Here is a 24,520-nt window from a genome sequence, read left to right on the forward strand (position 1 = left end):
AGCAAGATTGTTACATAATGAAGGAGAGTTTTAGAACAAGGTTTCCTAATAACCAGTATACGACATATCTTTCCCATTCTCAAAGCTTACATGTTTCTTCATCGGAAGGCAAATTAGAGAGCTGATTTATTTCTCTGTGTGTGTGTTGTGGGAGATGATTACAACTCTTCTCTCAGTGCTTGGCATTCACTCATTCTAGGGAATGGGTATGGGGAAATTGGAATATCTGTCCTTGCACATGTAATCAGTGGTGAGGTGTAGACAAAGTGATGCAAGAACACTTTATCCTATATCCTCCTCCTTTATCTCCAAAAACCCATCTTTCTTAGGATGTCTGGGAACTAGCCATCACTTTTAGTGGATGACCACCTGCCATGGCATAAAAATATAAATTCAAATTTATTTTATCACAGTGCCCATGGACCTACAGAATGGGCTTGGCCACATTACTATATACCCCAATTTTCTTGGATTCTAACATGAATAAGTTGGGTTCTATCCTATACATTTCTCATTTCTCCTCCAGTTTTGGAATGAATTTTCTTTAACGTGTTTCCCTATCAATGCCTTATTTTCTCTTCATAGTAGTGATACTGTTTATTGGTCAAGCTCACTGTTTTGCTTTTCATATCTGGATTGAGTAAACAAAAGACATGTAATATAACTGTATAATTTTAAAACTCAAGTTTTAAAATTTTACTTCATTACTTTCAGAAAATACAGTATCCAGGTTATGTTTACTTTTGTTTGCTTGTTGGTTGGTTTGATTCAAATAATAATTCAATGAAAAAATAGTTAGATTTGGTACAATTAAATTTTCAGTACAGTAGCATGTTTCATGCCAGATTTTGATTTATAATTTAGCTCTCTTCAATTCCCTGATTCAATGAGCATAAACATCCATTAGGGAAAGTTTAAATTATTTTTGACAGGCTGCACACATTTTTAAATGTAATGAGAGTATAACACATGGATGGTTGCAATAAAGTACAGAGTTTGGAGAATGGCCCTTTGAATATCCAGTAGATGAGAAGCAACTCAACAATGACAGCAAGAAAAGTGTGAGAGGAAAGAAGATATAACAGACAATAAAAAGGATAAACTTTTCATCTTTCTCAAGAACATCAAAGATAATTTCAACAATAGAGTGTAGTAAAGGCAAGCAATAGCTGCTATAGAACTATAGTTGGTAACCTGAATTCACCTTCAGTAATTGAGACAGATATAAGCAAAAATGTTAGAGCTGCAGTAGCTAGAGGCACAGTGTACATGAGGTGAAGAAAATAATGGCACTTCAACAGGGGTGGAACTAAAAGGGTGTTCCTGACAGCTTCAATGCCTATTCTCAGGAAGCAGAAATGTACATAAGCCAAGACACTGAACTAGAAATCAAGTGTACCAAAGACCCATTTGCCACCAGAGAAGAAAAATAACTTAATCAGTTATAAGGGAGTCATGCAGACTTTCCAGATTGTGATCACCTAGTATTGCTCATTATTTAAACACAATTTACACAATATTACTTTGTTTATGGCTTATGGAGCAATCTAGTAAATGAATCTACATATTTGCAACATATTTCACATGTTATCAGGAGGTCTGAGAAATGAAGGACTAAGAATATATGCCACCTAGAAAGACTCATTAAACTAATTAATTGAGAGAATTAATTTCCTAAATACTAAGGGAGATATTTCTTAAATATAACATTATTATTCCTATATCTAGTCACTGTGGTCATTTGAAGGTAGGCACATATTCTAGTATAAGGTCAGTGAAAAATCACTTCTTGATAACGAAAAGATTGTGTACTCAACAATTATTTACTAAGCACTTACTACATGACAAATACCAATGCTAAGGGTTGGAAATATAATAGTAAACAAGACAGACAAGATCCACGGCCTTACAAACAAAGGTAGCATAAATAAATGAGTAAGGTAATTTCAGAAGGTGGCAAATAACAAATGATGTACCAAAAAAAAAAAGAGTAACATGATAAAGAATGTCTAGAAATGAGGTTTCAGTTGGTTTAGTATCTTCTCCATTTTACACTCAAAACAGCCATACTCATGATTATATGTCACAAATCACTAAGCTGGATTTGGGGATAATTAAATCAAAGAAAATTATGATAATGATAAATATCATAAATTTGGAACCTACTATAGTTATTTGTATCCAAGAAGAATTCAATGTATGTCTTTTGAGTAATTAATGACTTTGAATGAGCATAGTAAATTAATAATAACATTAAATTTCACTGCATATTAATGCAGAATATTGACAATAATACAGTGTAACTTGCCACAATTAATCTACGTAAAAATTGTTTTTATTTATACAATTTTCTGCAGAAATAAATAACTAAATCATAAATTAGTATTTAAAACTAGACACAATGTTTGATTGCATTCTTGATACAGGAATGATTATTTTTTAAGAACAAAAAACAAGTAAACACAATACACACAAAACAAAAGCAGAACAATAAATATGAAGATCAGAAATAGAACAAAAGGGCAAGCTATACTCTATGATACACTGACATATCACTTGTTTATGTTGACATTTCAATTATACAAAGGTTTTAAAATAAGCAAGGTTTTATGTTAGCATATTTTTAAGAATGAGCTTAGAAAGGAATATAAAAATTTAAGGGTAGAGGTTAGAATATTATTCTGTTTATAATCCATACAAACTATGATTGAGGAAACAAATCACTGTTTTCAATGATTATATGAGTATATGTTGTATTCATATCCATATGATATAATAGGATAAATGACAGAGAAAGAGTCACACCATTTCACATCACAGAATGTTTCATACAATGTCCAACATTATAGCATATCTCATCACCTTACAAAAAACTCTTTGTGACCAAAAAGATGTTCTCGTGAGAGGATTTGTTTTTTAATTGTAGATATAATTAGTCATCTCTGGAGCAAATAAAAACAAGGATGTTTCATTAAGGAAATTAGCCTTAATTTCAATGTGAATCAAAAAAGTCAGATTAGATAGTTAAAGCATAGATTGCTAATGTGAGGCAAGCCAAGTTTATACATTTTAGAAGTCATACATCTGAGTAATAATGAATATATCTGGTTTGTATGACTGTGTAATATAACATATATATTATATGTAATTGATGTTAGGAAAATAATAATAATGTTATGAAAAGAAACCTTCATTTATTCTGTAAACTTAAAAATCTATTAGAGTTAACGTGTAGATATATTGATCAAAACATATTTGTATTCTACACTGCACATTTAGTTTCCTATTGAAATAAATTATGATTGGTTGGTGATCTGATTTACAAGCTTGCCAGCAGAGCTCAGAAGTAATGTATCAGAAACAAAAAGACTACCATGTCTTAAATAAGAAAATGGCATTAAGGAATTAGTCAACTCTCTCAGTAATGTAAAAAAATCACACATGTCAAAGCCAGATTAAGTTTTCTTCAACAAGTAGTGTTGAAAATTAAAAAAGCATTTTTGATGTATAAAATATATGTATCTATACTATATTCATTTTATTTATTTTGAGTAAAGGTAGATCTATACTATATTTATTTTAAGCTTTTCCAATCTGAAAGAACATTTTTATATTCATGACTTCTGTCCAGTAATCACTATTCTCTTGTGGTTATCTAAGGGGCAATTCAGTTTAAATAGACATGCATGTAGTTACTTTTAATAAAAAGTATTAGGCATGTCAACCAATCTAAACATCTAATAGCAAAATACTTTATATAGAGACTTTTATTAGTTATTCTTTCAACTATATAATTTGGTATGGACTTAAACATTCTCATTTTTCAGCAAGTAAAATTCTGCAAGAATGAAACTCTCATGTCTAGCAATAGTGTTATATGTAACATTTGGAGGGAGAAAGTGAGAAAGAAAGGGGAGTCGTGAATTAAGATTATTCCCAAATTGTCATCTTCCAATTTCATTTCAACAACTTAACAAAGATTCAACATTAAAAGTAAAAAGTGTTCTAACAATTTCCCATGATGTACTCAAAATGTGGTAATTTCTTTGATGCTGATGTTTTCTTAAGTGAATGCTGTATTTCTGACATACCAAAAAGTATGCTGTTGGTAATGTTGGTTACATTAACCTAAAAGGCTTTTTCTAAGAATCATTTAATTACACCTACTGTTTCCAGTGAGAATAGCACATAGTCTAGATAAACTATTGCCAATTCTACATCTAATTTCTAAATGAGGTAATTTTGTAAACAAATTTGCTAAGATCACCAAAATTAATACCTTGAGCTTTTGTCAAAGAATACACATATTTCAAGTCTTTCCCATATGTCAAAACTAAAGCTTTTCTATAGAGAGATTATATTATTTTTATATTAAAGAAGTGTGGTTGCCAAGGGGAAGTGGGGTAGGAAGGGACAGACTGGGAGTTCGAAATTTATAGATACTGACAGGCATACGTAGAATAGATAAACAAGATTATACTGTATCACACAGGGAAATATATACAAGATCTTGTAGCTCACAGCAAAAAAGAATGTGACAATGAATATAAGTATGCTCAAGTGTAACTGAAAGACTGTGCTCTTCACTGGAAATTGAAAACATTATAAACTGACTATAATTCAATAAAAAAAGTTAAAAAATATCATGACATGATATTCATTTTTACTATCATTATATACAAGTACTTAATTTCAATCAAGTTATTTATACTCTTAATGAGAGATTCTACAGTCAGTATGCTGTGTTTTTCTCTAGCAACTGCTCCATTTCTTTGCTTCCCCTCAAAGTGACACTTCTGGAAAGAACTCTCTGCATACAGTTTTCATTTCCTTGTCTAACTTTTCCTCTTCAACCCATTCCCCTTCTACTCATTCCACTTTACTTAAATGGTTCCAGAGGCAGCCAAGCCTCCTGCATTTGGTATTCCTTTACGTCCTTTATCCTGGAACACCTTTCCAATATATCTGCACAGCTCCCTTCACTTTTCCTGCCATACCTTCTTGGTATAAGGGTTACCCTGACCACTGTATTTAAAATTTTGTCTTCTCCATGCACTATCACTTTTCCCTGTTCTACCTTCCTTCATAAGCCTACAACCACATGGAATATATTATATTTTATTTAATTTATTTGTCTATTATCCCAAACATTATGTTTTACTCACAACCCTTACCATGTTGTAAACAGTTTCCTACAAGTCAATAAACTGAACTTCAGCATTGCCAAATACCCTTCTCATCCTTATACTGTTCAGCCCCTCAGCAGCATCAATACAATTCACCACTTCTCTTTTGAAAAGCACACCCTAGGATTCTACTCTCTCTAGATTTTCTACTGTTTCATTGCCCTGTCATTTTCAATGTAGTTCACTAGCTCCTTCTTCCCATTATAAAATATTTGGGTCAAGTGTCCTTAAACTTAGTCCTGGATCATTTTCTTTCCTGAGTATGCACTCTTAACTCAAGAGAACTCAAGTCCCCAGGATTTAAATATTCATACTTTGTTGATTCCCAAGTTTAGAACTGCAATTTTCATTTTTCCCTTGAATGTCAGAATTGTATACAATTTTGATGTGAACTACTTGGTGAAATTATTTTTCTACATCCTAGGTTACTATAAAAACATTTTAAAATGAGGGCATACACTATTATCTTTTTTTTTAACTTTTTTTTATTGAATTATAGTCATTTTACAATGTTGTGTTAAATTCCAGTGTACAGCACAATTTTTCAGTTATACATGAACATACAACATTCATTGTCACAGTCTCTTTCGCTGTGAGCTACCACAAGATCCTGTATATATTTCTCTGTGCTACACAGTACAATCTTGTTTATCTATTCTACATTTTGAAATCCTAGTCGGTCCCTTCCCACCCCCCATCCCTCTGGCAACCACAAGTTTGTATTCTATGTCTATGAGTCTGTTTCTGTTTTGTATTTATGTTTTTTTTTCCCTAGATTCTGCATATGAGTGATCTCATATGGTATTTTTCTTTCTCTTTCTGGCTTACTTCACTTAGAATGACATTCTCCAGGATCATCCATGTTGCTGCAAATGGCGTTATGTTGTCAGTTTTTATGGCTGAATAGTATTCCTTTGTATAAATATACCACCTCTTCTTTATCCAGTCATCCGTTGGTGGACATTTAGGCTGTTTCCATGTCTTGGCTATTGTAAATAGTGCTGCTATGAACACTGGTGTGCAGGGGTCATTTTGAAGTAGGGTTCCTTCTGGATATATGCCCAGTAGCGGGATTCCTGGGTCACATGGTAAGTCTATTCCTAGTCTTCTGAGGTATCTCTGTACTGTTTTCCATAGTGGCTGTACCAAACTGAATTCCCACCAGCAGTGTAGAAGGGTTCCCCTTTATCCACAGCCTCTCCAGCATTTGTCATTGGTGGACTTTTGAATGATGGCCATTCTAACTGGTGTGAGGTGATACCTCAGCATAGTTCTGATTTGCATTTCTCTGATAATTAGTGATATTGAGCATTTTTTCATGTGCCTATTGATCATTTGTATGTCTTCCTTGGAGAATTGCTTGTTTAGGTCTTCTGCTCATTTTTGGATGGGTTGTTTGGTTGTTTCTTATTAAGTCGTATGAGCTGCTTATATATTCTGGAGATGAAGCCTTTAACGGTTTCATTTGCAAAAATTTTCTCCCATTCCGTAGGTTGTCGTATAGTTTTACTTATGGTTTCCTTTGCTGTGCAGAAGCTTGTAAGTTTCATTAGGTCCCATTTATTTATTCTTGCTTTTACTTCTATTGCTTGGATAGACTGCCCTAGGAAAGCATTTTTGAGATGTATGTCAGATAATGTTTTGCCTATATTTTCTTCAAGGAGGTTTATTGTATCTTGTATTATGTTTAAGTCTTTGATCCATTTTGAGTTTATTTTTGTGTATGGTGTAAGGGAGTGTTCAAGCTTCACTGATTTACATGCTGCTGTCCAGTTTTCACAATACCATTTGCTGAAGAGACTGTCTTTATTCCATTGTATATTCTTGCCTCCTTTGTCGAAGAATAGTTGACCAAAAGCTTGTGGGTTCATTTCTGGGCTCTCTTTTCTGTTCCCTTGGTCCATATGTCTGTTTTGGTACCAATACCATGATGTCTTGATGACTGTAGCTCTGTACTATTGTCTGAAGTCTGGGAGAGTTATTCCTCCAGCCTCTTTCTTTTTCTTCAGTAATGCTTTGGCAATTCTATATCTTTTGTAGTTCCATATAAATTTTATTATGATTTGTTCTAGTTCTGTGAAATATGTCCTGGGTAATTTGATAGGGATTGCATTAAATCTGTAGATTGCCTTGGGCAGTGTGACCATTTTAACAATATTGATTCTTCCAATCCAGGAGCATGGGATATCTTTCCATTTATTAAAGTCTTCTTTAATTTCCTTCATCAGTGTTTTATAGTTTTCCATGTATAAGTCTTTCACCTCCTTGGTTAGATTTACTCCTAGGTATTTTATTATTTTGGGTGCTATTTTAAAGGGGATTGTTTCTTTACTTTCTTTTTCTGTTGATTCATTGTTAGTGTAAAGAAATGGAACTGACTTTTGAACGTTAATCTTGTAACCTGCTACTTTGCTGAATTCTTCAATTATTTCTAGTAGTTTCTGTGTGGACCTTTTAGGGTTTTCTACATATAGTATCATGTCAGAGGAAAACTTGATTACATAAGTGGCATTTATAACTATCTATATAACAGGACAAAAGGGGATAAATAACCCCCCTGAGGACAGCAGTTTATTATCATTTTTCTATGGGACAGGCAAGGTGTTTGGCATTGTTATTTCAAGAGTTGTGGGTGCTGAGAGAATTGCTCCTACAGTTTGAAGGTGAGCCTTATCAAACACCAAGCAAAAACTGACAACATACATGAGGTCTTATGCGAGGGTGGCATAAAGAATTGTGATACTTAAGTGAAGAGGGTATGATGAAAGAGAAAGAAAGCAAAGAAAAGGCCTAGAGAGGTTCCCAAATCCTGAAAAAAGATGACAGAGTGTTGAACTAGGAGAGCTTTTGTAAATGATTAAGGGGGAAAATACCTCCAAATGTTATAAGGCTCGTATCTTATGTGGTGTATCAGGGAGGATGCAGCCCACCTCTGATAATCCACCAAGTCTTAAATCCAGAGCACACATTGCCTGTCCTAAGAACACCCAAGCAACAGAGGACATCAGTGTAGAATACCCATATAGTATGAACCCACTGTGCAGATATCAGAAAACTGTCAAATGCCATTGTCAGAACAAAAATTTAAATGACAGCAGTAACTAAGGCAGCAGCTGGATATCATGTAGCAGTACACCAAAGCAGAGACTAAAGCAAGTGTCTTATTGTCCATGTCTAAGTGTTGCCTATTTTTTAATGCCACCTAATACATCAAAATTTTCTACTCAACATCTCTACTTGGGTTTCAAATAAGTGTCTTAAACTCAATGTTTAAATCTGAATTTTTGATGTCTCCTCCACAAGTATGTTCTTCCTCTGTTCTTTGATACATCATGTCAAGTGGCACCACCACACACCAGTTTCTCAATCATTTAAGAATCATCTTTGAATTCTCTATTCATACTCCAAGAAATCCAGTCCATTTGCAAATCTTCTTCTGTCTCTAAAACCCATCCTGATTTTGTTCATTTTTTATTGTTTCTCTTATAATAATAGCCAGGTCCCCGTGGTCTCACATAGACCCTGAAATAGTCTCTTTTTTGATTCTACTGAATTGCTCTTCATCTAGTAGCCAATGTACTCTTTTTACCAACGTATATGTTACTTGCATGCCTAAATTCTGATTAACTTGGAATTAAATTTGGAGTTCCTACCGATACCTCATAAAACCTGAAAATTCTGGTCTTTGTCTACCCTCCTCCCTCATCTCACATGAAGCAACTTTACCTCCAATACACTCTAGCCACACTGACATTTATTTTCCCCTAAACATGAGAAATTCTTTGCCACCACAGGCCTTAGCACTTAACATTTGCTGAGGTTGGTATGCCATTTCTCCAGAAGGTCCTCTGGTTAGCTAACCTCATCTTACATTATTCAATCAAGAGTTCATTCCTCATATGATCATACAATTATACTAGATTGATCCATAGCAGCTACCCCCTACTCTAGCACATTATGCTATTTTAATATTCACTTTTTTCCATTTTTGAAACTCTTTTATTTATTAATTAATTGATTAATTCAGAAACCCTACCTTTGCAACATCAGATTCATGCAACAGAGACCTTGTCTATCTTGATCAGTATCTATCTTAGAACTTCAGAATAGTAGAGAATCCAATTTAAACAAACTTCTTAAAGCTAAATTGAATAGAAACTTTAACATCAATTTATATTTTAAAAAGAAAATTTAGCTCTTCTATTTCAGACAAAAAAAAAAAAAAAGGATCTCCATCAGGCATTCTGTGACAGCAAGGTGAGGCCCTCTATAATCTAAAAGATACCAGAACATGGATCTATAACAACTCATAAATATTTAAATGACTATAACTTGGGCCATATAATTATCATGTACTATTACTCAAGTCACAAATTTGAAAAGACACAATAAAGTTCACAATGAATGAACTAATGAAGTTCTAATGAAGTTCATTAGAAACAGTCATAAGAAAATTTTCAGTAATTTTAAGTAATATTAAGAAAAATGAAAGAAAATATTTACATATGACAACCAAGACTCCAACAGTCCGCAACTAAAAAGGAAAGATTTTTAAACTGCATATATATGTGTATATATATAATTGGCTTTAAAAGAACAACTACTATTAGATGCAGAGGAATGAACAAAATTAAGTACTACAATGTTGAATTTGTAGGATGTCAAACTTTTTTTAAATAAAATTTGCTTATTTTGGTTGATAGCTAAAGTAATGAACTAAACAGTAATACACCTTTTGTCTACACATCAAACACATATATAAAACTTACACACATAAAACACATATATGAAAAAAAACATTTCTTCAAACATTTTGTTTTTCCTATTATGGAATCACTAAGGGTGGTGCCAAGATAGCAGAATAGAAGGATGACTAGCTCACCTCCACCCACAAATACGCAGAAAATTATATCTGCAGACCCATTCATTCACACAGAGCACCTAAGTGAACTTTGGCAGAATATCTCTTACTTCGAAATACAAGAAGATTCCTTACAAAAACCGGTAGGAGGGAAAAAATGGAAGAGGAAATTGGTGCGGGACCTGTCCATGGGGAGGGAGCGGTAAAGAAGGAAAAATGGTCCCTCATACTGGGCTGTTCCCTATTTAGCAGGGAGGTCAGTGGAGACAGAAAGGGAGCTTGAGAGGCTCAGAGGAAAAAACAACAGCTGCTTGACAGACAGAACTGAGAGAAGCCAGCACAGAGGGTCCCTGGGATCCTCAGCCCTAGATGTGAGCTGAGCTGGCAGGGGTAGGGAGGGACTTGCTGCTGAAACTCAGTAATGAGCCTGGGGAGAGGGCTGAGACCTACTGAGTAGAGGCAGCCTCAAGGGGCTGGAGTATGTGTGACCTATGGCTGAGACCGTGTGAAGAACAGAACAGCCTGGGACCACCTTAAAAGAGCAACACTGCTGGTTTGCAAGGAAGGGGGGAGCACAAAGCAGTCAGGCCATAGCCACTTTCTCTGCTAGCACAGAGTGCTTTCTCTGCACCAATGTTGGTGCATTTTCACGAGAAGAGAAGCACGGCTCAGTCAGAGCCATTGCAATTGCTACTACATGGCTCCCTGGAGGAGGCAGGGCTGAAATCTGAATCCATACCTAGAGGCCCCACAACTTCGTAGGCTGGACTGAGATTTGTTTACAGACTCAGGCAGAGGGGGCAGATTTGCTCTGGTGGTACCTTTGTGGACTGGCCCCTATAAGGCATAGGAGCGAAAGCAGAGTTCTGGTACGGTGCAGGGGTGAGTTTACCATTTACAGCAGGCCTGCATATGGTATGCAGACATGGGGCTGAGGTCTGTGCTAACCCTGTAGCACACTGCATATTCAGGAGCACAACTGCAGACTCCCTAGGGTGGGTCTTAGTGCCTAACGTCGGCAGATCTGCACTGGTAGCTCTGCAGCCACAGAACCTGGGGGACACCAGAACAGATTGCTGACATTCCTGTGGCTGAGGTGGACACAAGGGTAGTGTCAACAAAGAACATTTTGTAAGCCTAACATAACAAGTGAAAGAAAACACCACAGAGGGCACCTCCCAGTGGACATTTCCACTAGAGGAATAGTCAGCAGCTCTTCCGCCAGCAGAAGCACTCCAATCATGCCTATCACACACCGCAGCTAAGAAATGGGTCTGAGAGCCTCTATTTCAACAACAGGGGAGCAGATCCAGCCCCTAACAGGGCTGCAACAACCAAAGAACAAAAAGGAGGCCCTGCTCAACAACCAGGGTAGCCTGTGATCACCACAACACCAACCACACCTCCAAATTAAAGGGATAACAGCCAACACACATGGAAGAAAGATGTGGAAACCAACCATACTAAAAACAGCCATTGCGACAAAATTATTAGACTTGCATAGTCTACACAGGAATGCTCCCACTTAAAAATAAAAACAAAACAGCCCTTCAAGGCCATGATAGATAACTATACTCTTAAACCCATAGAGTCAGAGAAATATAAGTAAAATGAACAAGTGGAGGAACCACTCCCAATTAAAAGAAGTCCCCTGAAAGAATGATCAGTTAAATGGACCTCAGCAGTCTACTAGATCATGACTTCAAAAAAGGGGTGATAAGAGGAGTTCTGGTCAAGATGGCAGAGTAGTAGGACCATGAGCTCATCTCTCCTCATGACTACAACAAAACCACAAATGACATCGAAACAACCATCCAAAAAAGAAAAAAAAAAAAAAAAAAAAAGACTGGGCTAAAAAAAGACTAATCTAGTAAAAAAAGATCCTCTTCAACTGGAAACATAAAGAGGGAACCTCAGCAGGACAGTAGGAACAGCCTGCTTGTGATATATGTGGACCCCATATCTCCCAGGTGAGCAAGCCAGAAACTGAAGAATAATCAATTCGCAAAGGATCTTCCATAGGAGCGAGAGTTCTAAGCTCCATATCAGGCTCCCTAGCCTGGGGTTCTGGCATTTAGAGGAGGAGTCTCTAGAAGTCTCCTGGTTTTGAAGGCCGGGGGGGCTTAACTCCAGGAGCCCCAAAGGACTGGGGAAACAGAGACTTCACTCTCTTTGACAGAATTTCATGTGCACCAGGTCCAAGGGCAGAGGCAGTAACTTCATAGGAACCTGGGCCAGACCTGCCTGCAGGTTTTGGAAGGTATCCTGGGGAGGTAGGGGGTGACTGCGGCTCACCCTGAGGGCATAAAAGATGGTAGACCTTCCAGGAAGTGTTCATCTGCATGAGCTTTCCTGAAGGCTCATATCTTGCTTGGATCATTAGTACCAAGAACTAGCCTCACCCAACAGCCTATAATAGGCTTAAGTGCTGTGAAGCCAAACAATATACTGGGTGGAAAGCCTCAACCATCATAAGACTTCCTGATTCCACAGCCACTTCTAGGCATGCCACTAGGTATGGCCCTACCCACCAGAGGACAAGGATCAAGCTCCACCCAGCAGTGAATAGCCATCAACTCCTCCTGCAAGGAAACCTGCAAAAGCCTCTAGTCCAGCCTGACCCACCAGGGGTAGATATCAGACATAAGAAAACAACAATCCCAAAGCTTGTGGAAGAGATCTGCAAACACAGGCCAAACTCTATCCTGGGACAAGCTAGACCCTGGTCCTTGGATGACAAAAGAGAAGTGTACTGCTAGGACACACAGGACATCTCCCACAGAGGGCTACTTCTCCAAGGTCAATAAACATAACTAAACTACCTAAAAATACAAATATAAAGTTAGACAATATGAGATAGACAAGGAATATCTTCCAGGCCAAAGCATAAGATAAAATCCCAGAAGAAGAAATAAGTGATGAGGAGATAGGCAATCTATCCAAGAAAGAGTATAGAGTAATGATGGCAAAGACATTCAGAGAACTCAGGAAGAGTATAGATACACAGAGGGAAGTTTTTAGCAAAGAATTAGAAAATACAAAGAGTGTCCCAAAAAAGTTGAAGAATATAATTACTGAAATGAATAAGACTAGAAGAAACCAAGAATAGACTAAATGAGGCAGAAGGACTGATCAGTAAGCTAGAAGACAGGTTAGTGGAAATCACTACTGCAGAAGAGAAAAAAGAAAGAAGAATGAAAAGAAATGAGGATAGTTTAAGAGAACTCTGAGACAACATGAAGTGCACTAATATTTGCATTATAAGGAAATTAAAGATTATTTAAAGATATGGAAAGATATCCCATGCTCTTGGATTGGAAAAATCAATATCATTAAAATGGCCATCCCACCCAAAGCAATCTACAGATTTAATTTGAACACTATCAAATTACCCAGAACATTTTTCACAGAACTAGAACAAATAATCCTGAAACTTATGTGGAATCACAGAAGACCCAGAATTGCCAAAGCAATACTGAAGAAAAAGAATGAAGCTGCAGGAATAACCCCCACCCAGACTTTAGACAATGCTACAGAGCTATAGTAATCAAAACAGCACAGTATTGGCACAAAAACAGATATGGATCAATGGAACGGAATAGAGAGCCCAGAAATATAACCACAGACTAAACTGTCAGTGAATCTTCAAGAAAGGTAGTAAGAATATGCAGTGGAGAAAAGACAGTCTCTTCAGCAATTGGTGTTGGGAAAACTGGACAGTCACATGTAAATCAGTGAAGTTTGAACACTCCCTCATATTATATACAAAAATAAACTCAAAATGGCTTAAAGACTTAACTATAAGACAAGACACTATAAACCTCTTAGAAGAAAACATAGGCAAACCATTCTCTAACATAATTTTAGCAGTGTCCTCTTAGGGCAGTCTATGCAAGTAACAGAAATAAATGCAAAAATAAACAAATGGGGCCTAATTCAACTTATAAGCTTTTGCACAGCAAAGGAAACCATAAGCAAAACAAAACAACAACCTACAAAATGAGAGAAAATATTTGCAAATGACATGACTGACAAGGGCTTAATTTCCAGAATATGTAAATAGTTCATACAACTTAATAACAAAAAAACAAACAATCCAATCCAAAAATGGGCAGAAGACATAAAGAAGCAATTCTCCAGTGAAGACAGACAAATGACCAATAGGCATGTGAAAAAATGCTCAATATCACTAATTATCAGAGAAATGCAAGTCAAAACTACAATGAGATATCACCTAACACCAGTCAGAATGACCATTATTAAAAAGTCCACAAATGATTAATGCGGAAAGGGTGTGGAGAAAAGGGAACCCTCCTATATCAGTGGAGGGAATGCAGTTTGGTGCAGCCATTATGGAAAACAGTGTGGAGATTCCTCAAAAAAGTAAAAATAGACTTACCATATGATCCAGCAATCCCACTCTTGAGCATATATCCAGAGGGCATTACAATTTGAAAAGATAAATGTACTCCAATGTTCATAGCAGCTCTATATACAATAGCCAAGAAATGGAAACAACCTCAATGTCCATCAACAGATGACTGGATAAAGAAGTTGTGGTATAGTTATACAATGGAACACTATTCAGCCATAAAAAAGAATAAATTAACGCCATTTGCAGCAACATGGATGGAACTGCAGATCATCATTCTAAGTGAAGTAAGCCAGAAAGAGAAAGAAAAATACCATATGATATCACTCATATATGGAATCTAAAAAGAGAAAAAAGAAGACACTATTGAACCCATCTACAAAACAGAAACAGACTCACAGACACAGTAAACAATCTTACGGTTACTGGGGAAAAAGGGGGTGGGAATGGATAAATTGGGAGTTTGAGACTTGCAAATATTAACTACTATATACAAAAATAGATAAAAAAACATTTTTTTCTGTATAGCACAGGGAAATATATTCAATATCTTGCAGTGACTTATAATGAAAAAGAATATGAAAATGAATAGATATATGTTACATATATGAAACATTATGCTGTACACTAGAAATTGACACACTATAACTGACATCATAACTGACTATACTTAAATTAAAAAAAATAAAAATATCAGCCATTTTCACCTTTTCAGCAGAATATTTTAATAATTTTATAAGGATTTCTTTAAATTGAATTCATTATTCTTGGTAAAATGAACACTTTCATTGATATGGAAATGTTTTTAATTAAAATATTAAAGTTCCATTGAAAATTCACATTATTGGGTATACAACCTTCTTTTAAATAAATTCCATTACTTTTTATCAGGAAAACGACTATAATGATCTAATTTTCTTTGTTTTTATTGTTTTTAATTAGTAAACTATTTTCCTCTGAATAGTAGCCATTTTGGGACATCAGATAGTCTGTGTTCCATTAGATCATGGCATGAGCTTTAGATATTTCCAGTTAAAAGTTTAATGAAATAGTTAAACTTTAGATAAAATTTAAATATGTTTATAAAACATTTTGTGCAACATATTAAAATTTTCATTAGTCTGTGAGTATTTCTTTTTTCTTGGTTAAACCAAGGAAAAAAAAATTAACCTCTAATTCATGTTAGAAAGGTTGGAAATAAAGCCCTTGATTTAAATTTGTCTTATCTAACATTGATATATAATCTGGAATATATCAATTCATCTGTTCTATTTCAATCCTTGTGTTAAAAACATACACAACTAAAATGATATGCTTAAAGATACTTAATTGATAAAAAAAACATGGAAATATTTATATTATAATTTTATAGTCAAATGTTCCTTTAGGTACTGTTTCTACTTTAATTACAATGATTTCATAAATCTAAAGAAGCAGCTTCTCTAGTGATACCTGTAACCTGATGTAGTCTTATGGCTTCACTTACTTGAAAATGATGAATGAGTCAAAATTATACTTCTAGTCTATAGCTGGTTTTTAATTTAAAAATTCAATGTCAACTAAGAAATTCTATACAATCAGGTAAAGTTCAAAAAAGAATGTTGGAAATATAAAGAATTCAATAAATGATGTATAAATATTCTTCATTAATAATTAACAAATTACATTATAGCTAGCATAGCAAAAGTTGAATAGTGCTATAACCATCCAGAAATTAGTAAATTTATTTAAGAAATTACATAGAGCGACATTAATGTTTTACAATACATAGTACAGAGTCTACCCATGACACCCCAAAGACATTCATAATGGTTAAAAATCTAAACAGTTTAGATATCAACAGTAAAAATACATACAAAGGTCCATCGATCTAGGTAACTCAAAGCAATATGGATGCTTTTATTTTGTGTCAGGTTATGTAACACAAAATTTACATTCTTATCACTGCATGAAACAAAGCCTATTAGATTTGTGTTTTGAGACATAAATCTAGCACCTGGCAAATGGAAAGATTTGTTTCTGACTTCACCTTCATGTAGAACTGTCCAGTCACAGTACCTTGATAATAGCTGTCCTTCAGTTACTGCATCCTGCTTCTATAGTCTTTAGTCTACCCATTTTTCCTCCTACTATTTAAATACTGCCTTTGTTGCAAGACAATAAATGCTAACATATAAATTAGATAAATTTTCAATGCCAATATTTTCACTAACTACTGATTCACTAAAAGAAAACAATTACTTAAAATTATATTTAAAACTCCTTTATCTCTTATTAAATTCTAAAAGTGGTTATTGGCTGAAATGTTAAAAAATGATTCTGAATTTGTAGTTTTATGCAGGATGTAGATATTACTTGCTAACTAACTTGAGTTTTAGAACCATGAATCATTTTAGAAACATCAGTTTTTCTAAAGAAAGTCTGATGTACTGAGAATGAAGAAGAAAGGGAGACAGAGACTTAGATATGGGCTGCCACCTTTGCGTCTGAGTTTCTACTGCCAACATCTGAGTTGGAAACAGAAACAGGAATTTTCTGTTTGGACTGCAGAGGAAAGCAGAGGATATTTCTAGAAAGCAGCTAGGGACTCAGCAGAAGATAGAGTGAAGGATAACAGTTTTTTTGCTTTTCTAGAAAGTAGCTAGGGACTCAGCAGAAGACAGAGCGAAGGATAACACTTCTTTTTGCTTTTAATAAGATATACAAGTTAATTAAGGGTAATTAACCTAGCAGTAGGTTCTGAGGACTGTATGGCCTTGTTTTCATGCCAAGGTTTATGGAACTCTGAGAGCTGCAGGTCCTTTGAACAGAATACCATAAACTCGAGCTTACTTAATTGGTGACAAAATACAATTGACCGTAAGAAAAAATGCTAGTACTTCTGCCTTCTATCTGTGCTTATTTAAAATATTTGCTTTTAAGCTATGGTATTCATATATTTCATAAGAAGTGCAACATATTATGAAGAAACATTATTATATTCGTTTTCCAAAAACATGTAAGGAAGGAAAGGCAGTTGTATCAAAAGACAGTGCAGAAACTGCAGGTGGCTCCCTGGAACACACCCTCTCTTCCTTCTCTTCCATGAGGCTGTAACTGTTATTACTTTCCATCTCTGTGGCTGCTTCTCCTCAGGTCCTTTATAGTCTCATATTTCCCTGCTCTCTAATGTTTGCAATCTCATGCTTACCACTCCTGCCTTCTGGAAGGTATACTCTCCCCCAAAAAACTTAGTTACTTTAGAGGTTTCTGCATCAACTTTACCTACAGAATGAGCCCCACTAGAATTAGAGGGACCACCATCCACACAGACACTAAAATCATCCAGGAGAACTATTTGTATTATAATGCAGGGCAAATTTATGAGTTTTGGAGGTTAAGTCCTAAATGAGGTCCTAGAAACATGACTTGGATACTGGATTAGAGGAGAGGGAAGGAAATATGAGGATGAGACAGAAAATAGACTGATACTTTCTTATATTTTGGAATTAATGAGAGGAAAGAAACAGATGGAATTAACTGTTTACATTTTCAAATGGACTTTTCTAATAAACTTGTTTTGGTTTTAGTAGCTGGTTTGGTTCCCCATGTATTTTTGATATTTGATTTCCATAGGTCTAGAATTTACACCTCCAGAATTATGTTCATATTTTACAAAGGAAACATTTTTATTCAATGTTACTGGGACACATAAATGATTAGTTAATAAAAAAAAAAGTTAAGAGAAGAGGCCAAGATGGCGAAGTAGTAGGACGCTCCTAGCTCACCCTCTCCCACAGATACACCAAGACTCACATCCACGGACCCACTCAGCCAACCAGAGCACCTGCAGAACTCTGACAGAACATTGTCCTCTTCAAAAGAAAAAGATGCCAAACATCTGGCAGGAGAAAGGAAAAAAAAGGAAGACAAAAAGGCAAAACAGTGTGGGACTGGTCCCGCGGGGAGGGAGTGGCAAAGGAGGACTGGCACTCGTTCAATGGGCTCCACCCTCTCCAAAGGAGAGGCCAGCAGGACGGAGTGGGAGCCTCCGAGGCTCGGATCTGTATGGAGCAGATGACAGAAATGGGCACAGAGGGACCCTGTGACACCCAGCCCAAGACCCGAGCCAGGAGCTGGAGGCCAGGACAGGCTGCCCGAGCCAACTGGAGGATGGGGACAGCTGCACTGAGGCAGCCCCGGGGGACTGCAGAGTGCTGCACAATGTAGATGACTGGGTGCACAGGGCAGAACAACCTGGGCCCTCCATAAAACAGCACGGCTGATGTGTCCTGGGGGGAAGGGTGCATACCCCCATCTCTGAAAAGCCATAGGTTTTCAGCGAGGAGAGGCTGGCTCAGGAGTGGCCACCATATCCTCTGGCGCTTGGCACCAAGGTGGGGGCAGGGGCAAAACCTGAATCCACACATGGGGGCAGGGCAGCCTCAAAGGCCAGACAGTGACTTGTTTGCAGCCCTAGTCAGATAGAATCCTTCTGCCCTGGTGCCTCGCAAAGTTCTCGCAGCCAGGACAAACAAGGAGCTGAGCTTGGACATGGAGCAGGGGTGGGGCTGTTCCGGGGTCTTCCTGGGGCCTGCGTGCAGAGCACTGACCTGGGGCGGAGCGCGGCGGCAAGGAGCTGTGGAGCAACCCAGCGCTGGGAGAGGGAGGGTGGCCCCCGACCCCGAGGTGGAGAACGCAGCAGCACGGAGCTCACAGTGGCACAGAGCTGTGGAGTGACCGGTGCCAGGAGACGGTGGGTGGCCCCCCGCCACTCCAGCAGGAACATTGTGCTGGGAAGGGGCGCGATCTGCTTGCAGACAGACACTGGGAGCAACACTGACAGATGTGCCAATGGAGGGCCTCTGGAAACAGCAAGCTGAGTTCGCGAAACAGGGCGAAGACAGAAAGACTTCTCATTAAAAGCACACAGTCTCCAGGAGAACACCCCCCTTTTTTTATTTAATCTGTTTTTACCTGTTTATTTTCTATTACCTTTTTAATTTTTACTTTTTAAACAATTATATATCCCCCCAGTTTTAATCCCTTTAAAATTTTTCTTTTAAAATAATATTATTATTATTTTAAAAAATCCACATCATGTCATTTTTCTCTCTCTTGGTTTTAATCTCCTGTTACTGATTATACACAGGTTTCAAATATAATTTTTTTCCTCTTTTCTCCTTTTTTAAAGGTTTTTAGGAGACGTCTCAACCTGATTGCTATCCTGCTTCAATTTGCTCAATTATTCATTATACACTGTTTTCAAACCTTTTTCGGCTCCCCTTTTTCAAAATTCTCTCTTTATCATATCTTTTATTTATCTGTTCTATTTTTTATTACCTTTTTAAATTACTACTTTCTAAACAATTGTATATGCTTCTAGGTTTAGTTCCTTTAAAATTTTTCTTTTAAAGTAGTTATATTATTATTATTATTTTTTTAAAAATCCACCTGATTTCATTTTCATTTATTTTGGTTTTGATTTCCTGTTATTGATTATAAATAGGTTTCAAATATCGTCTTTTGATCTTTTTCCTTTTTTTTAAGGGTTTTTAAAAGAGACCTCTCAACTTGAATGCTAGTCTGATTGAAATTGCACTTCTATAATTGATTATACACTGTTTTCAAACCTTTTTTCTCCCTTCTTTTAAAATTCTCTTTTTCTCTCTCTCTCTCTTTTTTTTTTTTAAGTATTATTCTTACATAGGCATTAGATAGGTAAATAAATAAACTCCTTTAAGGACCACAAAAGATAACTGATACTCCATAAGCCACAGTGCCAGAGAGATATGAGCAAGATGAACAAGCAGAGAAACCATTCCCAATTAAAAGAACAAGAGAAATCCCCTGAAAGAACAATCAATGAAATAGACATCGATAGCCTACTAGATCAAGATTTCAAAAAAGGAGTGATCAAAGTACTGAAGGAACTAAAATAGATAGTGTTTAGAGATATAAAATATCTCAAAAAAGAAATTGAAGCTATAAAGAAGAGCCAAGTAGAATTGGTAAACTCATTGCCTGAGATGAGAACAGATTTAAAGGCTATGCAAAGCAGACTAGATAATGCAGAGGAACGAATTAGTGACCTAGAAGACAGGACAACAGAAAGCACCCAATCAGAACAGCTACAACATAAACAAATAAAAACAAATGAAAGCAACATAAGGGACATATGGGATAATATAAAGTGTGCCAATCTTTGCATAATAGGGGTCCCAGAAGGGGAAGAAAGATCAAAGGGGATTGTTAAAGTTTTTTGAAGAAATCATGACTAAAAACTTCCCAAACTTAAAGAAGGAATCAGATATCTAAGTACAAGAAATTCAAAGGGTCCCAAACAGGAAGAACCCAAATAGACCCACACCAAGACATATAATCAACATGACCAGAGTCAAGGATAAGGAAATGATTCTAAAGGCAGCAAGACAAAAGCAAAGAGTGAGTTACAAGGGAACCCGCATAAGGCTCTCAGCTGATTTCTCTACATAAACACTACAGGCCAGAAGGGAGTGGCAAGATATATTCAAAGGCCTGAATGAAAAAAAAAAAAAAGATGCAGCCTAGGATACTTTATCCAGCAAGGCTATCCTTTAGGATAGAAGGAGACATAAAGAATTTCACAGACAAGCAAAAACTAAAACAGTTTAGCAACACTAAACCCATGCTAAAAGAAATATTGAAAGTTCTACTCTAAATAGAAAAGCAGCTGGATGCTACAGAAATGAAAATCATAACTGGAAATGTGGTAACTCATGAATTACAAATAAACATGAAATTGTAAAAGAAGATATCTAAATCATTAACAGTGGGAGAGGGAAGCAAGAAAATAGAGTATTTTTTTCTTTTTTTAAATTTTTTTTTTGTTTTTGGTAGAATGGGTTCGAGATACAGTAATGGGCTAATAGGCTTAAAGAAAAGGGTAACCACAAGCCAAAAACTTACAAGGGAGGCACAAAAACTAAACAAAATCCATGATAATACAAAGGAAAATTATCAAAACCACAAAAAGGAAGAAGAAAGGAACAAAGAGGAAATAATAAACCAACTGCAAAGAGAGGTTCAAAATGGCAATAAACACACATCTATCATTAATTACTGTAAATGTTAATGGACTAAATGCTCCAGTCAAAAGACATAGAGTGGCAGACTGGATAATAAACCAAGAACCTTCAACATGCTGCATACAAGAGACCCACTTTAGGGAGAAGTACACATATAGATTGAGAGTGAAAGGTTGGAAAAGGATATTCCATGCAAATGGAAAAGCCAAAAAAGCAGGTGTAGCAGTACTGATTTCAAACAAAACAGACGTTACAACAAAGGCCATAAAGAAAGATAAAGAAGGACATTTTATAATGATTAAAGGAGTAATACAACATGAGGATATTACACTCGTTAATATATATGCACCCTAGGAGCATATATATTATAGGAGCATATATATATATATAGGAGCACCTAAATACTTAAAACAATTAGTAATAGAGATAAGGGGGATACTGATGGGAATACAATCATAATTGGAGATTTTAACACCACATTAACATCACTAGACAGATCTTCCAGACAGAAAATAAATAAGGCAACAGAGAAAATAAATAGTACAATAGAAAAATTAGATTTGGTGGATATTTTCAGAGCATTACACCCCCCAAAAATAGGATATACATTCTTTTGAAGTGTACATGGAACATTTTCCAGGATTGATCATGTACTTGGGCACAAAAGAAACCTCAACAATTTTAAGAAGATAGAAATTATCTCAAGCATCTTTATTGACCACAATGCCATGAAACTAGAAATCAACAACAGAGAAACAAAGGAGAAAAAAAGGAAAGCATGGAGATTAAACAATATGCTATAAAAAAAAAACCAGTGGGTCAATGAGGAAATCAAAGCTGCAATTAAAAAATACCTTCAGACAAATGAAAATGAAAGCACAACCACACAAAATTTATGGGACACAGCAAAGGCAGTGCTAAGAGGGAAGTTTATAGTGATACAGGCCTTCCACAAAAAAGAAGAACAATCTCAAACAATTTAACCCACAAACTAAAAGAAATAGAAGAAGAAGAAAAAAAATCCCAAAAGGCAGCAGAAGGAAGGAAATTATAAACATTAGGGAGGAAATAAATACAATAGAGATTTAAAAAACCATAGATAAAATCAATCAAACCAAAAGCTGGTTTTTTGAAAGAGTAAATAAAAGCGACAAACCTCTGACCAAACTCACAAAGAGGGAAAAAGAGAGAGAACAAATTAGCAAAATAAGAAAGGAGAATGGAAAAATTACAACAAGTAAAATAGAAATACAGAATATCATAAGAGTATATTATGAAAAACTATATGGACCCAAACTGGATAACCTAGAGGAGATGGACAAGTTTCTGGAAACATACAGTCCACCAAGACTGAATCAAGAAGAAACTGACCACTTGAACAAACCGATCACTAGAAATGAAATCGAAATAGCAATAAAAAACCTCCCTACAAATAAAAGTCCAGGACTGGATGGCTTCACTGGGGAATTCTACCAAACATACAAAGAAGAACTCTTTCAGAAGATTGAAAAGGAGGGAATACTCCCAAATTCATTCTATGAAGCCACCATCACCCTCATACCAAAACCAGGCAAAGACACTACAAAAAAGAGAATTATAGGCCAATATCACTGATGAACATAGATGCCATAATCCTCAACAAAATATTAGCAAATAGAATCCAACAACACATAAAAAAGATTATACATCATGACCAAGTGGGGTTCATCCCAGAGACACAAGGGTGGTTCAACATACACAAATCAATCAACGTAATCCATCACAGCAACAAGGGAAAGGACAAAAACCACATGATCATCTCAATAGATGCAGAAAAAGCATTTGATACAATTCAACACCCATTTGTGATAAAAACTCTCACCAAAGTGGGTATAGAGGAAACATATCTCAACATCATAAAAGCTATATATGACAAACCTACAGCCAGCATAGTACTCAACTGTGAAAAACTCAAAAGCTTCCCACTAAAATCTGGGACAAGACAAGGATGCCCACTGTCACCACTCCTATTCAACATAGTCTTGGAAGTCCTAGCCACAGCAATCAGGCAAGAGAGAAAAATCAAAGGGATCCAAACTGGAAAAGAAGAGGTAAAAGTGTCACTATATGCCGACGACATGTTACTATATACAGAAGACCCTAAAAGGTCCACACAAAAACTACTAGAGTTGATTGAAGCATTCAGCAAGGTAGCAGGTTACAAGATTAATGTTCAAAAATCAGTTCCATTTCTTTACACTAACGATGAATCAACAGAAAAAGAAAGTAAAGAAACAATCCCCTTTAAAATAGCACCCAAAATAATAAAATACCTAGGAGTAAATCTAACCAAGGAGGTGAAAGAATTTTACACAGAAAGCTATAAACCATTGATGAAGGAAATTAAAGAAGACTTTAATAAATGGAAAGATATCCCATGCTCCTGGATTGGAAGAATCAATATTGTTAAAATGGTCACACTGCCCAAGGCAATCTACAGATTTAATGCAATCCCTATCAAATTACCCAGGACATATTTCACAGAACTAGAACAAATCATAATAAAATTTATATGGAACCACAAGAGACCTAGAATTGCCAAAGCATTACTGAAGAAAAAGAAAGAGGCTGGAGGAATAACTCTCCCAGACTTCAGACAATAGTACAGAGCTACAGTCATCAAGACATCATGGTATTGGTACCAAAACAGACATATGGACCAATGGAACAGAATAGAGAGCCCAGAAATGAACATACAAACTTCTGGTCAACTAATATTTGACAAAGGAGGCAAGAATATACAATGGAATAAAGACAGTCTCTTCAGCAAACGGTATTGGGAAAGCTGGACAGCAGCATGTAAATCAATGAAGCTTGAACACTCCCTTACACCATACACAAAAATAAACTCAAAATGGATCAAAGACTTAAACATAAGACAAGATACAATAAACCTCCTTGAAGAAAATATAGGCAAAACATTATCTGACTTACATTTCAAAAATACTTTCCTAGGGCAGTCTATCCAAGCAATAGAAGTAAAAGCAAGAATAAACAAATGGGACCTAACGAAACG

At 36.0% G+C, this 24,520-nt stretch overlaps 1 protein-coding gene across 3 annotated transcripts in view; it reads right to left on the reverse strand.

Moving 5' to 3' along the window:
* CSMD3 (CUB and Sushi multiple domains 3) overlaps positions 1-24,520 on the reverse strand; it is a 1,011,591-nt gene that overhangs the window by 627,100 nt on the left and 359,971 nt on the right. The window lies entirely within an intron of this gene.

Source organism: Camelus bactrianus, chromosome 25, assembly GCF_048773025.1.
Source record: "Camelus bactrianus isolate YW-2024 breed Bactrian camel chromosome 25, ASM4877302v1, whole genome shotgun sequence".
NCBI classification, from domain to species: domain Eukaryota; kingdom Metazoa; phylum Chordata; class Mammalia; order Artiodactyla; family Camelidae; genus Camelus; species Camelus bactrianus.